At 38.2% G+C, this 13,527-nt stretch overlaps 1 protein-coding gene and 1 pseudogene across 6 annotated transcripts in view; one reads left to right on the plus strand and one right to left on the minus strand.

Moving 5' to 3' along the window:
• Positions 1 to 13,527, plus strand: part of TBC1D12 (TBC1 domain family member 12) — a 113,603-nt gene that overhangs the window by 34,302 nt on the left and 65,774 nt on the right. The gene's annotated exons all lie outside the window — the stretch shown is intronic.
• On the minus strand, positions 1,800 to 2,530 carry LOC102158170 (annotated as a pseudogene).

A 13,527-nucleotide genomic window follows, 5' to 3' on the forward strand; every position in this document is an offset into this window, starting at 1 on the left:
TGTCTGGGTTTTTAGCAGGCTCTTTCCTGCAATTGAGAAGTTTACCTTTAGAAACCAAGCTACAAGTTACATTCCTACTTAGACCTAGTTTGAGAGTAAATTTGGTAATGTATTTAATTTACCTTTGAATTGGGCTTTTTAGTTTTTCATTTTTCTTTTTCTCAGTTTCTTTTTAATTTGAATTTTATGTTGGGATACATTTCTTGGTTAAAAAAATATTTCCTTCTGCCTGTCTCTAGCCTCACCCAGATTAAAACATTTTAAGTTTGGAGTTGAACATGATAGTTTTGAAATCAGATTCTGTGCTGTGTTCTCATATTTTCCCAAATACTGTAATATACAACTACCCATCATACACTGGGCATTATTTAGAATTTCCAGATCTGGTTTTCATCTAGACTGTAGTCTTTTTCTAGTCAAGCAGGGGAAATACTTTTCTGTTGCTGTCCTAGGAAAAAGTTATTCAAAGACTACACAACAGTTCATTGGGCTTTTTTGGCTGCTTTTGTTAGAAAAACATAAAATGTTTATATTACCTGCTTTCCCTTGGAAAGGGAATATAAAATAAAACTAAAGATAAATACTTTGTTTCTATACTATTCCAGTTAAGGTGGTAAGAAAGAAGATAAAATTGGGAGAGTGTGGAGGTTCCTTTTAGAGACAGGAGAAACTGTTAGAAAACGAGTTTGAAGAAGTTTCTACAGAGAAAAACTGCTGGAGAGAATAAATGTTAGCTGGAAGTTAGCTCTGTACTTTGGCCTGTGGGCTTCAGAGTGTTAACACAGATTATCTACCCATTTATTTTTCTATTCTGCTTACAACAGTGCCTTTGTGGATGTTTCTGGCAGCTTCTTAAAGATAGTGCTACGCCTTTGCCTCTTTATTTTCCTACTATCTACATCCCCTCATGGCTTTGTAACAAGTTATACAATGCAATGGAAATATTTTTTAATACTAAGTTGTGTAGGGGGTTCCTGTGGTGGTGCTGCGGAAACGAGTCCAACTAGTATCCATGAGGATGCATGTTCTGTCCTTGGCCTTGCTCAGTGGATGGGGGATGTGGCATTGCCTTGAGCTGTGGGGTAGGTTGCAGATGTAGCTCAGATCCCGAGTTGCTGTGGCTGTGAATTAGGCTGGCAGCTGTAGCTCCAATTTGACCCCTAGCCTGGGAACCTCCATATGCCATGAGTGTGGCCCTAAAAAGACAAAAAAAAAAAAAAAAGTTGTATATAAAAAGTTTAATTTTTTTTATTTACAGTAAATGTTATTTACATTGATTTCATTTAACATAATTTTAAAGTAGGTCTGTGCTCTAGATGAGCAAAAGAGCAGATAGCCTAAATCTCATTGAAAGTTTTCTTTCACACTGGTCCTGGGTTTCAGGGGCCCCAGTGGTGACACCTACATTTTATGCTTTGAGATTTTACCTACAGATACAGGGAGAAGAGAGAAAACTAATAAACAAGAATCAATCTAAATGAGGGCACTATGGTAGTAAGTTCTTGTGTTATACACTACTCATAAAGATAATAACTGATTTTTTTCTCTGCCAAGTTCTGAGTTTTTTTGTTTTAAGTAAAATGTCAAAATATGTGAAAATCCTGTACATGTTTATCTGTTTTTGCTTTTTAGAGCCATACCCACTGGCATATGGAGGTTCCCAGGCTAGGGGTTTAATTGGAGCTATAGCTGCTGGCCTACACCATAGCCACAGCAACACGTCAGATCCAAGTCACGTCTGCCACCTGTGCCACAGCTCATGGCAACACTGGATCCTTAACCCACTGATCGAGGCCAGGGGTTGAACCCACAACCTCATGGTTCCTACTGGGAATCATTTCCACTGTGCCACAACGGGAACTCCAGTACGTATTTATCTTAATACACAAAAAAATAGTAGGAAGTTTAAAAATTCTTTATGAGTCCAAGCGGGGCCATGACTACTATGGATGGGGTTTACTCAACACACTAATTTCAAGTTTGGCGACCATCAGCAAACTGGCATCCTCAGTCAAGCTGCAGGCGTAAATTTTCCAATGTGGTAGAATCTCATTCCCATAATGCCAGCCAAGGTTCCAGATGTAACTGAGAAAACCCAAATGTTCCTTGGATCCTGAGATAGCTGGTAGGCACCCAGGCCCTCTAAGCCACCGAAGAGGACCCCGGCCGCCAGGGATGGGACCCTACCTGCTTTTGCATAGCCAATGATCCCACTAGAAGCAACCAGTGCCACATAACCAAAGCCAATCCAGTGTGAAGGCACTCGTGGGCCAGAGTCCTTCTGCATTATTCTCTTTCACTCCGTGCAGACAGGAGATTACACCAGGCCTGCACCTCCTTCCTGAAGGTCTGCACTGGCGGATGAGAGTGCCATAAAGTTTAATTTAGACTTTAAAAGTTTAAGTTGTTAAACAACTTATACAACTCAGCAACAACAAAACAACCTAATTGAAAAATGGGCAGAAGACTTAAATAGACATTTCTCCAAGGAAGACATATGGATGGTCAGTAAGCACATGAAAAAAATGCTCATCATCGCTAATTGTTAGAGAAATGTAAATCAAAACTACAATGAGGTACTACCTCGCACTGGTCAAATGGCCATCATTAAAAAGTCTATAAATAAATGCTGGAAAGAGTGTGGATAAAGGGAACCCTCCTACATTGTTGGCAGGCATGTAAGTTGGTGCAGCCACTATGGAAAACAGTCTGAAGGTTCCCTAAAAAACTAAAAATAGAGTAGCCGTATGATCCAGCAATCCCGCTCTGGGCATTTATCTGGACAGTAGTATAATTTGAAAAGATACATACACCCCTATGTTCATAGCAGTACTATTCACAATAGCTAAGACATGGAAACAACCCAAATGTCTGTCAACAGATGAATGGATAAACAAAATGTGGTGTATGTATAAGTACACAATGGAATATTACTTGGCCATAAAAAAGGAATGAAAAAATGCCATTTGCATCAACATGGCGGTACCTAGAGACTATCATATTGAGTAAGTCCGAAAGAGAAAGACAAACCATATGATATCATTTATATGTGGAATCTAAAATATGACACAGATGAACTTATTTACAAAACAGAGTCAGAGAACAGACCTCAGGTTGCCTCAGAGGAGGGGGTATGGGGCAAGGATGGAGTAGGGATTTGGGGTTAGCATATGCAAACTATATTATATAAAATGGATAAACAACAAATTCCTGCTATATAGCACAGGAAACTATATATGGTATCCTGTGATAAACCTTAATGAAAAAGTATATTGAAAAAAATACATATGCATAAGTGAATCACTTTGCTGTACAGCAGAAATTAATACAACATTGTAAATCTATTATATTTAAATGAAAAATAGTTTAAGTTGTTAGTATGATAGATTCATGTATTAAAAAGTGTATGTATCATGTATTAAAAAGTGTATGTATCAAAGTGTAAGATAAATGCAGAATACAGTTTCATGCAATATATTCCTACTTGTGTTCTAGTGCTAAAAGGGAAATTTCTCTTGTAAGCACCGTGGTAGATCTAGCAAACAATTTAAATTTCTCTCACCCATGAGGAGAAAATTGTTCATTTTCAAGAAGATATATTGTGTAGAAACTTAAGTTTTGAAGTAACTTATTGAAGTTTTACATCAGTAAAAGGTCTCAACTAATAAGTAGTTTCTGTTTTTATGAAGAGTGATACAATTTAAGTTGCTTTTGTTGCTTAAATGGCTCTTGACATTCTTTACCCCACCCCTATTGGACAGACTTTTTAAATTCTTTGGTACTATCTAGAATTAAAGAAATTGATAATCCTTGGGTGTTTGGAAAACAAAAGATTTGTTGTGATTCATAATTGGTGTTGAGCACCAAAATTTGTTATCAAAGACTAATAAAGCTTTTGTTATATAACTATTATATAAGGTAGTCAGCACAGTAATTGAACATATAACCAGAGGGTGACATCCATCTTTGTGATATACTTCCAGAAGCACATTAATGCTATCAAGAATATAGCACTAGGACATTGGGCATTCTAATAAAATAACCGAAAATTATACTGCATGAGGAGAAAAATTTTAGAAGATAACTACTATAAAATGTTCTTGATTAAAATAATAACTAGCCACACATTTTTAATGAGGCTGTAAGATCGTTTTGCTATTGTATGAGACCACCAAGTAAAAAAAAAAAAGACAATTACTTGGTCTTGGGTATTTCAGCTATGCTGCTGGAAGATGGATTGTATCATGGATTCCTTCAATTCAAGAAGCAGTTCTAGGTCAGATGAGCAAAATGTCAACCAAAAAAATAACGACAGCAACTCTAGAGCTAAGTGCCGTTTTATTCTTAAAGAGTTTAGGCACCTGATGGATGTTGTTTAGCCTGTGCTTGAATTCTTTCACTAACAAGGAGCTCACTTTCCTCAGTGCAACCTAATTGAGGCTATTACTTGTTAGAAGGTTCTTTATGTGAAAGCACAGTGTATCTCTAGTTAATGTTTCTGGTCCTAATTTGCTCTTTGGAATCACAAAGCACAAGTCTCTTCTTTTACATAATTACTCCTTAGAAATTTAAAGATTACTACTGAATCTTTTTTTGTTTTGTTTTGTTTTTGGACCCTCCTAGCTAAGCATATATGTATATAACTCAAATATATGAGTTAGTTTGCAATTCTCTTACCATTTATTCATTCAATAGATGCTGTTGAGCTCTATTATATATATGAGGCAATAAGAAAATTAGATGAATAATGTTTTATTAACAGACTTAAGATAGGAGAGTCATATAAATCAATACTTACAATATTACCTGATTAGTGTTATAAAAGAAAATATAGAGATGCATTAGTGGCACTGAAGAAGGAGTGATTAACTTTGGGATAAGACATTAGGGAACTCTTCACAATGGATGAAACATGAATGCTTGTGGTGGTTTTTGTTTGTTTGGTTTTTTTTACTAATAAGATTTTGGGTTGGAATGAGGCTGAGGCCAGTACAGGCACACAACAGCATATGCAGAATTACATATGAAATAACACAGCACTTTTGGAACTGTAGACATCCATAAGTATGAACTCACCTTATGGCAGGTGAGGTAGAGTGTCAGAAACCTAGGCGCAAAGGTTGGGGCTAAATTATGAAGGAGTTTATGTGACGCAACTAAGCAGTTTGAATTGATTCCATGAGAGGAATAGGTACATAGAGGACATTTGATGGGTTTTTAAAATAAGGAAAACATGTTTAAGATTACATTTTATTTATATGGTTGCTTTTACAACATGTGGAAGTTCCTGGGCCAGGGATTGAACCTTTGCCACAGCAGTGACAACACCAGATCCTTAACTACTATGCCACCAGGGAACTTCTTAGGATTGTGTTTTAGAATAATGACTCTTATAGCAGTGTAGTGGATGACTTGGGACTTGAGAAACTGGGGCTTGGATATATTTGTGGTAGGTTATTGGTTTTTGTCAACCCTTTAGTAAAGTATGATATCCAGATCGTTGATGTAAGTAACATTAAATTCAGTCCCTGTCAGAAGGGGTAGTTAACAAATTCAGTGACATGCTTATACCAGTAGCTTTTTTGTGAAGCTTTAATGAAGGTAGACTTTGAATCTTTTTTTTTTTTTTTTTTTTTTTTTTTTTGGTAAGAGCTGCATCTGCAGCATATGAAGGTTCCCAGGCTAGGGGTTGAATCTGAGCTGTAGCCACCAGCCCAAGCCACAGCCACAGCCACGCCAGATCCAAGCCACATCTTCGACCTACACCACAACTCACAATAATGCCAGATCCTTAATCCACTGAACGAGGCCAGGGATTGAGCCCACATCCTCATGGATACTAGTCAGGTTCACTACCTATGAGCCATGAGGGAACTCCCATCACCCATTTTTGAGTATTGAATGAGGTAAAAATAGAGTGTTGGAACTTCCGTAATTACTTTTATGTATATGTGTCTCGTACTAAAATGCAAACTCCCTGTAGATAGGAAACATTATCTTTTTTGCTTTTTTTGTCTTTGCGTAGAGACATAGAGCCCTATATATATATACACACACACAAACACACAAAAGATTTATTGGATTAAAACCTTTCTTAAAAGTACCAGAACTTGGAGTTCCCGTTGTGGCTCAGTGGTTAACGAATCCAACTAGGAACCATTGAGGTTACGGGTTTGATCCCTGGCCTTGCTCAGTGGGTTAAGGATCTGGCGTTGGCATGAGCTGTGGTGTAGGTCGCAGACACAACTCGGATCTGACTGCAGCTCTGATTAGACTCCTAGCCTGGGAACCTCCATATGCTGCAGGTATGGCCCTAGAAAAGACCAAAAAAAAAAAAAAAAAAAAAGTACCGGAACTTACATAGTTAAACAATTGAAACCTTTGGAGAGGTCACTCTCGGAGTAATGGTATCACTTCTCAAAGTGTTTGGTACCATCTCTGGGAGATGTTTCTGTAGGAGAGAAATCATTTGGGCAAATGTAAGAGAGAACTGATAGACTCTCCTATTACAGGAGAGTCAGCTGGAATACATTAAGAAGCCAACTAAGCAAGTTTGGTTGTATGTTACCTATGGTAAGTACTCTAATATTCTAGGAATAATAGAATACCTAGAAGGTAAATAGGCGAATAGTTAGATGCATAAAATGTAAATAGTTGAGATTTACATAAACAAGCATAAATGATTTCACCTCTGGTACTCTTCTGAAGGATTAAATAGTCAGTGACTTGGGGGTCTGCCACCCTTGAGTTTGGTCATCTTTGGGTCTGTATAACTATATCAGTTTAATTTTGGTGAGGCCTACACTCCTGTGAACAGGGTATTTGCAAAAACAGTCCATATTTAAAGGACTAACTTAGGTCGTGGTAAAATCCATAATATGACATCTGTAACTGACAATGTTATGATGTAAAAGAAATGTTGAACTTTATAAGTATTGTCTTAATACTTTTTGCCAGTTTTGAAGTATCCTTTATACTTTCTTCACTTGGGATCATTTTGCATTTCTTTTTTTTATTGTAGTTGATTTACAGTGTTGTCTTTTGCATTTCCTTTTTTTTTTTTTTTTTTTTTTTTTTGTCTTTTTTCTATTTCTTTGGGCCGCTCCTGCAGCATATGGAGGTTCCCAGGCTAGGGGTCGAATCGGAGCTGTAGCCACTGGCCTACGCCAGAGCCACAGCAACGCGGGATCCGAGCTGCGTCTGCAACCTACACCACAGCTCACGGCAACGCCGGATCGTTAACCCACTGAGCAAGGGCAGGGACCGAACCCGCAACCTCATGGTTCCTAGTCAGATTCGTTAACCACTGCGCCACGACGGGAACTCCTTTTGCATTTCTAATTAGCAGATAAATTATGTATCTTCTATCCTATGGCTTGTCTTTATATTTTCTTTTCTTTTTCTTTTTTTCTTTTTTCTTTCTTTTCTTTTTGTCTTTTTAGGGCTGCACCTGAGGCATATGAAGATTCCCAGGCTAGGGGTCAAATCAGAGCTACAGCTGCCAGCCTACACCACAGCCACAGCAACGCCACATCTGAGCCACATCTGCGACCTACACCACAGCTCGTGGCCACGCCAGATTCATAACCTACTGAGCAAAGCCAGAGATGGAACCTGTGTCCTCAGGGATACTAGTCAGGTTTGTTACCACTGAGCCATGACAGGAACTCCCTGTATTTTCTTGATAGTGTCATTTGATACACAAAAGTAGAAATGTTTTAAATATCGTATATTATGGCTCTAAATACCTGTATCTAATTTAGTTTTTTCCTATAAAGAGTAAGATGTGTACATAGCTATCCAGAACATAGAGGCAAGAAAGTAGAGAATATTGGAAAAAAAGAGTACAGTTTAGCTAATATGTTAGGGTTCATTTAGTTTTAAGAAACAAAAATTAACTTATACTATCCTAAATGAAGGAGGGTTTATTGTAAGCATGTAATGGGCATCTTGTACACATTCTGAAGATAAAAAATAAAATACACCCAAGCTACAGAATAATGGTTTCCATCTTTCAAGAGATGCTTGGTTTTTCTCATCTCTTTTCTGCCTCTTGGTTGTTCAGTGCCTGGTTTCTACTTGCAGAAGTCCTATATGGAGTCCCAACTGTACATGATTTATCAGTTCAAGTATTTATTGTTGTCTGACTGACTCAGTCTCTAAGTCTTCTATTTCAAAATCCTAGAAATCTGATTATCTCAGCCTACATATGAATTTGTCCATGTTTTATCAGCAGTCCCAGTTTAATCAGTACTAGCTGAGGAGCAAGAGCATGAGATACAAATAGGGGTTACTTTGGGCTACTGCTTCAATCACGGTTGGGGTTGAAAGCACTATCAAAGAAGTGGAAGGTTGTATGTATGCTAAAGCCACATACATTTCTCCTAGTTGTAAAAAGTGTAATAGGAAATAACATTGGAAATATAATTTGGGTCCATATTGTAAAGAGTCTTTAATGTTAGGATAAAGAATTAAAACTTTTCCATAGATATTATGGAAGGTTGAGGATTAGGGGCAAGAAATGAAATGCTCTATTATTTCTGTTTGTACTTTGAAGTTTATTCTAGCCAGAAGCAGTTATTTGTCATTCTCCTCTAATTTCTGTTTGTCTGAATCTTTCCTTGTTCATTTAGCAAGCATATTTAAGCACAGACTATATAGCAGGAAAAGAAAGAGCTAGAATAAAGCCTTTCTGGTGAAGCCAGTGATTCATTCATTCATTATGATTACTTTGCAAACATAAATTGAAATGCTTATGATGTTGGTAATAGCAGGGGACATGAGTTGAGGCGAAGCAAGATTTACTCCTCTGGTGTAGAATCTGGCTTGTAAGACCATCTTCAGGCTCATTTCAGTGCTTTGCAGGGGGTTAAGAGAAGAGGTAACATGATGGAGATTTTGGAGGGTGATGCAACTCTTTATTACCTCTGCTGTGGTGGTAGTTGTACAACTCTATACATGTGGTAAAACTTGTAAAACTGCATGCCAAAAGAAAGATAGCCAATTTTTAATCTGTATTAGTTTTTTTTTTTTTTTTTTTTTTTTTTTTTGCCTTTTTGCCATTTTCTTGGATCGCTCTCGCAGCATATGGAGGTTCCCAGGCTAGGGGTCGAATCAGAGCTGTAGTCGCTGGCCTATGCCACAGCCACAGCAACGCGGGATCCGAGCCGCGTCTGCAACCTACACCAAAGCTCATGGCAACGACAGATCATTAACCCACTGAGCAAGGCCAGGGATCAAACCCGCAACCTCATGGTTCCTAGTCGGATTCGTCAACCACTGCACCATGACAGGAACTCCCTAATCTGTATTAGTTTTAAAAATAAACAGTTACTGAGTGTTTAACTACTTTATATACAAGGTGTTGTGAAAGTTACACAAATCCTCTTCCCAATGCATTTATAGTTGAAAAGTAGTATTCAGGTCAGTATATAGGTAGAAAGTGAAAAGAATAAGGAGGAAATATTTTATAGAAGAAATGGGTTATGAAAAAGGTTCATAGAAATAAAACACCCCTGGAGTTCCCATTATGGCGCAATGGAAACAAATCCGACTAGGAACCATGAGGTTGCAGGTTCGATCCTTGGCCTTGCTCATTGGGTTAAGGATCCAGTGTTGCTGTGGCTGTGGCTGGAGGCTACAGCTCCAATTTGACCCCTGGCCTGGGAACCTCCATATGCTGTGGCTGTGGCCCTAAAAAGACAAAAAAAAAAAAAAAAAAAAAAAAAAAAAAGAAAGAAAAGAAATAAAACACCCCAGAACTATACTCCTCCATTAGACTAGTATTAAAGATTGAATGTTTGTATCCTCCCTAAAATTCGTATGTTGAAACCTAATCTCCAGTGTGCTACTATTTGGAAGTTGAGCCTTTGGCAGGTGCTTAGGTCAGAAGTGTGGATCTCTTATGTATGGGATTAGTGCCTTTATAAAAGAGGCCCAATGAGCTCTCTTGTACCTTCTGCCCTGTGAGGGAGGATACAGTAAAGAATGTAGTCTGTAAAACCAGGAAGCAGGCTCTCACCAGACACTGAGTCCGCCAGTGCCTTGATCTTAAACTTCTCAGCCTCCAGGAACTATAAGGAAGAGTTTTCTGTTGTTTATTAACCACCCGCCAAGACCATGGTTTTTTGTTACAGCAGCTGTGAATGGAGAAGACAACTAATTTGAGAACAGCACTTATTTTTTTCTTTGTAGCTCCCAGATTAGCAGTCTTTCCTTCATGTGAGCAAGTACAGCACTAGGTGAACACAGAACTCACGGTCTGATACAGTGGCAACATCACAGAGCTCATTCTAGTGCAGAAAATAACAGCTAAATAAATTTTCAAAATTGTTTTGGCTCTTCTGCTTCCTTTGCATTTCTACATCAGACTTTTTCTTTTTCTTTTCTTTTCTTTCTTTTTTTTTCTTTTTTTGGCTTCATCTGTGACATGTGGAAATTCCTAGGCCAGGGATCCAACCAGCAGCACAGCTGTAACCAGCACCATGGCATTGATAGCACTGGAGCCTTAACTCCCTGAGCCACAAGGGAACTCCTCTACATCAGTTTTAGAATCAGCTTATACTTACCTATGGATAATCCTTGTTAATTACCTTGAGGAGAACTGACATCTTTACTATGTGAATCTTTCATTCCTAGAACATAGTATATCTCTTTATTTATAATTTTGGTCTTTTTTTACTTCCTCCATCAGAGTTTTGTAGTTTTCAGTATACACATCCTGCTCATGTTTTCTTAGACTTATATCTACATATTTAATATTTTGGAGCTATTGTAAGTGATGATTTTTTTTAATTTTCAATTTTTTTTTTTTTTTTTTTTGTCTCTTTGCCATTTCTTGGGCCGCTCCTGCGGCATATGGAGGTTCCCAGGCTAGGGGTCGAATCAGAGCTGTAGCCACCGGCCTAGGCCAGAGCCACAGCAACGCCGGATCTGAGCCACATCTGCAGCCTACACCACAGCAATGCCGGATCGTTAACCCACTGAGCAAGGGCAGGGATCGAACCCACAACCTCATGGTTCTTAGTCGGATTTGTTAACCACTATGCCACAACTGGAACTCCCAAAATTTTCAATTTCTAATTATTCACTGCTAGTACTATATAGAAATGTAATTGATTTTTGTTTGCCTTCTATCTGGTAACCCTGTTAAACTTATTAGCTCTTAAGAGCTTTTATGTGGATTCCATGGGATTGTTTATGTAGACAAGAGTATTGTCTGCAAATAGTGAAAATTTTTTTCTTTCCAGTCTGTAACAGTTATTTTTCTTGCTTATTGTCCTGGCTAGAATTTTAGGTATGATTTTGAGGGGAATGATGACAGCAGACATCCTTGTTTCCAATCGCCAAAACATTTGTTCTTTCACATTTAAGTATGCTGTTAGCTTGTAGGTTATTTTTGTAGATGCCCTTAACTAGACTAGGAAATTTCCATTCTATTCCTAGTTTTCTTTGTATTTTTAAAATCATGAATGGATTTAGGATATTGTCAAATGCACCAATTAATATGATTTTTTTTTCTTCTTTAGACTTTAATATGGTGGATTACATTGACTGGCTTTTGAATATTGAATGAGCTTTGCATTCTTGGAATAAATCCCACTTGATCTTACTTTTCTTTTTACTTTTTTTCACTTAAAAAATAAAAGCTTTAGGAGTTCCTGTCGTGGCTTAGTGGTTAATGAATTCGACTGGGAACCATGAGGTTGCAGGTTTGATCCCTGGCTTTACTCAATGGATTAAGGATCTGGCATTGCCATGAGCTATGGTGTAGGTTGCAGACTTGGCTCAGATCTTGTGTTGCTGTGGCTCTGGTGTAGGTCGGTGGCTACAGCTCCAATTAGACCCCTAGCCTGGGAACCTCCATATGCCACAGGTGCAGCCCTAAAAAGACAAAAAAAAGAAAAAAAGCTTTATCGAGATATAATTCACATACTATACAGCTCATCCATTTAAAGTGTACAACTCAGTGATTTCTAGTATATTCACAGTTGTGCAATCAGCACCACGATTTTAGAACTTTTATTATCACCCTCCAAAAAGCTGTATACTGATTATGAAGATTAGATATATGAGAAGACATTTTACTTTTATTATAAACAAAAACACTAACATTTATTTATGTAAAGCGTGAATGGAAAAGTATTCACACATGGTTGGTTTTATTCATCATTATCCCTACTTTCTCTTAGGGGTTAAAAGATATCTTACCTCCTGGTGACTAAAATATTTTGTCCATATTTTGCTGATATTGTTCCTTATTACTGCTTATATTCCTCTCTTAAAAGTTCTTTCCTGTATCCTTCTGATTTTCTTCTAGTGGGTTCTGTCTTCCCTGCGAATGTCTTAGGTACTACACTAGGCTTAGAGCAATGGAATTTTATTTCATGAAGCCTTTGATACAATATGTAATGAGTACGCAATGGAAAAGCAAGAATATTTTTATAATTATTTTTTTCTTTTCCCCCTTAATTCAATTATGTTTTATCCCTGCAGCAAAAGAATAAAAAGATATCTATCAGTAAGATATTGCCTGAAATTTATTTACTGAAAGAAACAGGCCTAACCATAAGGGGACTTGCTGACATGAACAAGCATTAAGAAAATATTTTATGAATTTGAACTGTTTAAATGGATATCAGGAAGTATTTTGGCAGTGTGTAAGATGAAAGAGAATAGGCATAGTTGCAAAAATCTTATGTCTTGATTGTTCTGCGGAGGACATGAACAAGATAACTGTGATTAGGAAGAATTGTGCGGGAGCCCTGGCTCCAAAATTTTATTATCTATGTGACCTCGGAAAGTGGCTCATGAACCTTTCTTGGGGGTTTTGGGGTGGCACATTGAATACTTGGAGAATGTGATGAAAGCTGTAAATAGCTGCCCAAGAAAAATGTTCATGAGCATATCATTTACTTCAAATTGTGCATACAGTTTGAGAAGTTTTATTAATCTCCTCTAGCCTATTCATGTAAGTTCATTGATTCCTTTTTTTTCTTTTTATAGCCACATCTGTGTCATATGGAAGTTCCCAGGCTAAGGGTCAGATCAGAGCTGCTGCTACTGGCTTAGCCTGTGCCACAGCAATGCTGGATCTGAGCCACATCTGTAGCCTGTACTGCAGCTTGTGGCAACACCAGATCCTTAACCCACTGAGCAAGGCCAGTGATCAAACCTGCATACTCATGGATACTGTGTTGGGCTCTTAACCTGCCAAGCCACAAGAGGAACTCCCTGTTCATTGATTCTTCCCCCTGCCCCCCGAGAGCCACACCCACAGCATGTGGAGGTTCCCAGGCCAGGAGTCAAATAGGAGCTGTTGCTGCTGGCCTCTGCCAGAGCTGCAGCAATGCCAGATCAGAGCCGCGTCTGCAACCTACACCACAGCTCACGGCAATGCCAGATCCTTAACCCATTGAGCAAGGCCAGGGATCGAACCCTCAACCTCATGGTTCCTAGTTGGATTTGTTTCCGCTGCGCCATGACAGGAACTCCTGTTCACTGATTCTTGATGAAGAACCTTTGACC

The sequence above is a fragment of the Sus scrofa genome, chromosome 14 (assembly GCF_000003025.6).
Source record: "Sus scrofa isolate TJ Tabasco breed Duroc chromosome 14, Sscrofa11.1, whole genome shotgun sequence".
Classification (NCBI taxonomy): domain Eukaryota; kingdom Metazoa; phylum Chordata; class Mammalia; order Artiodactyla; family Suidae; genus Sus; species Sus scrofa.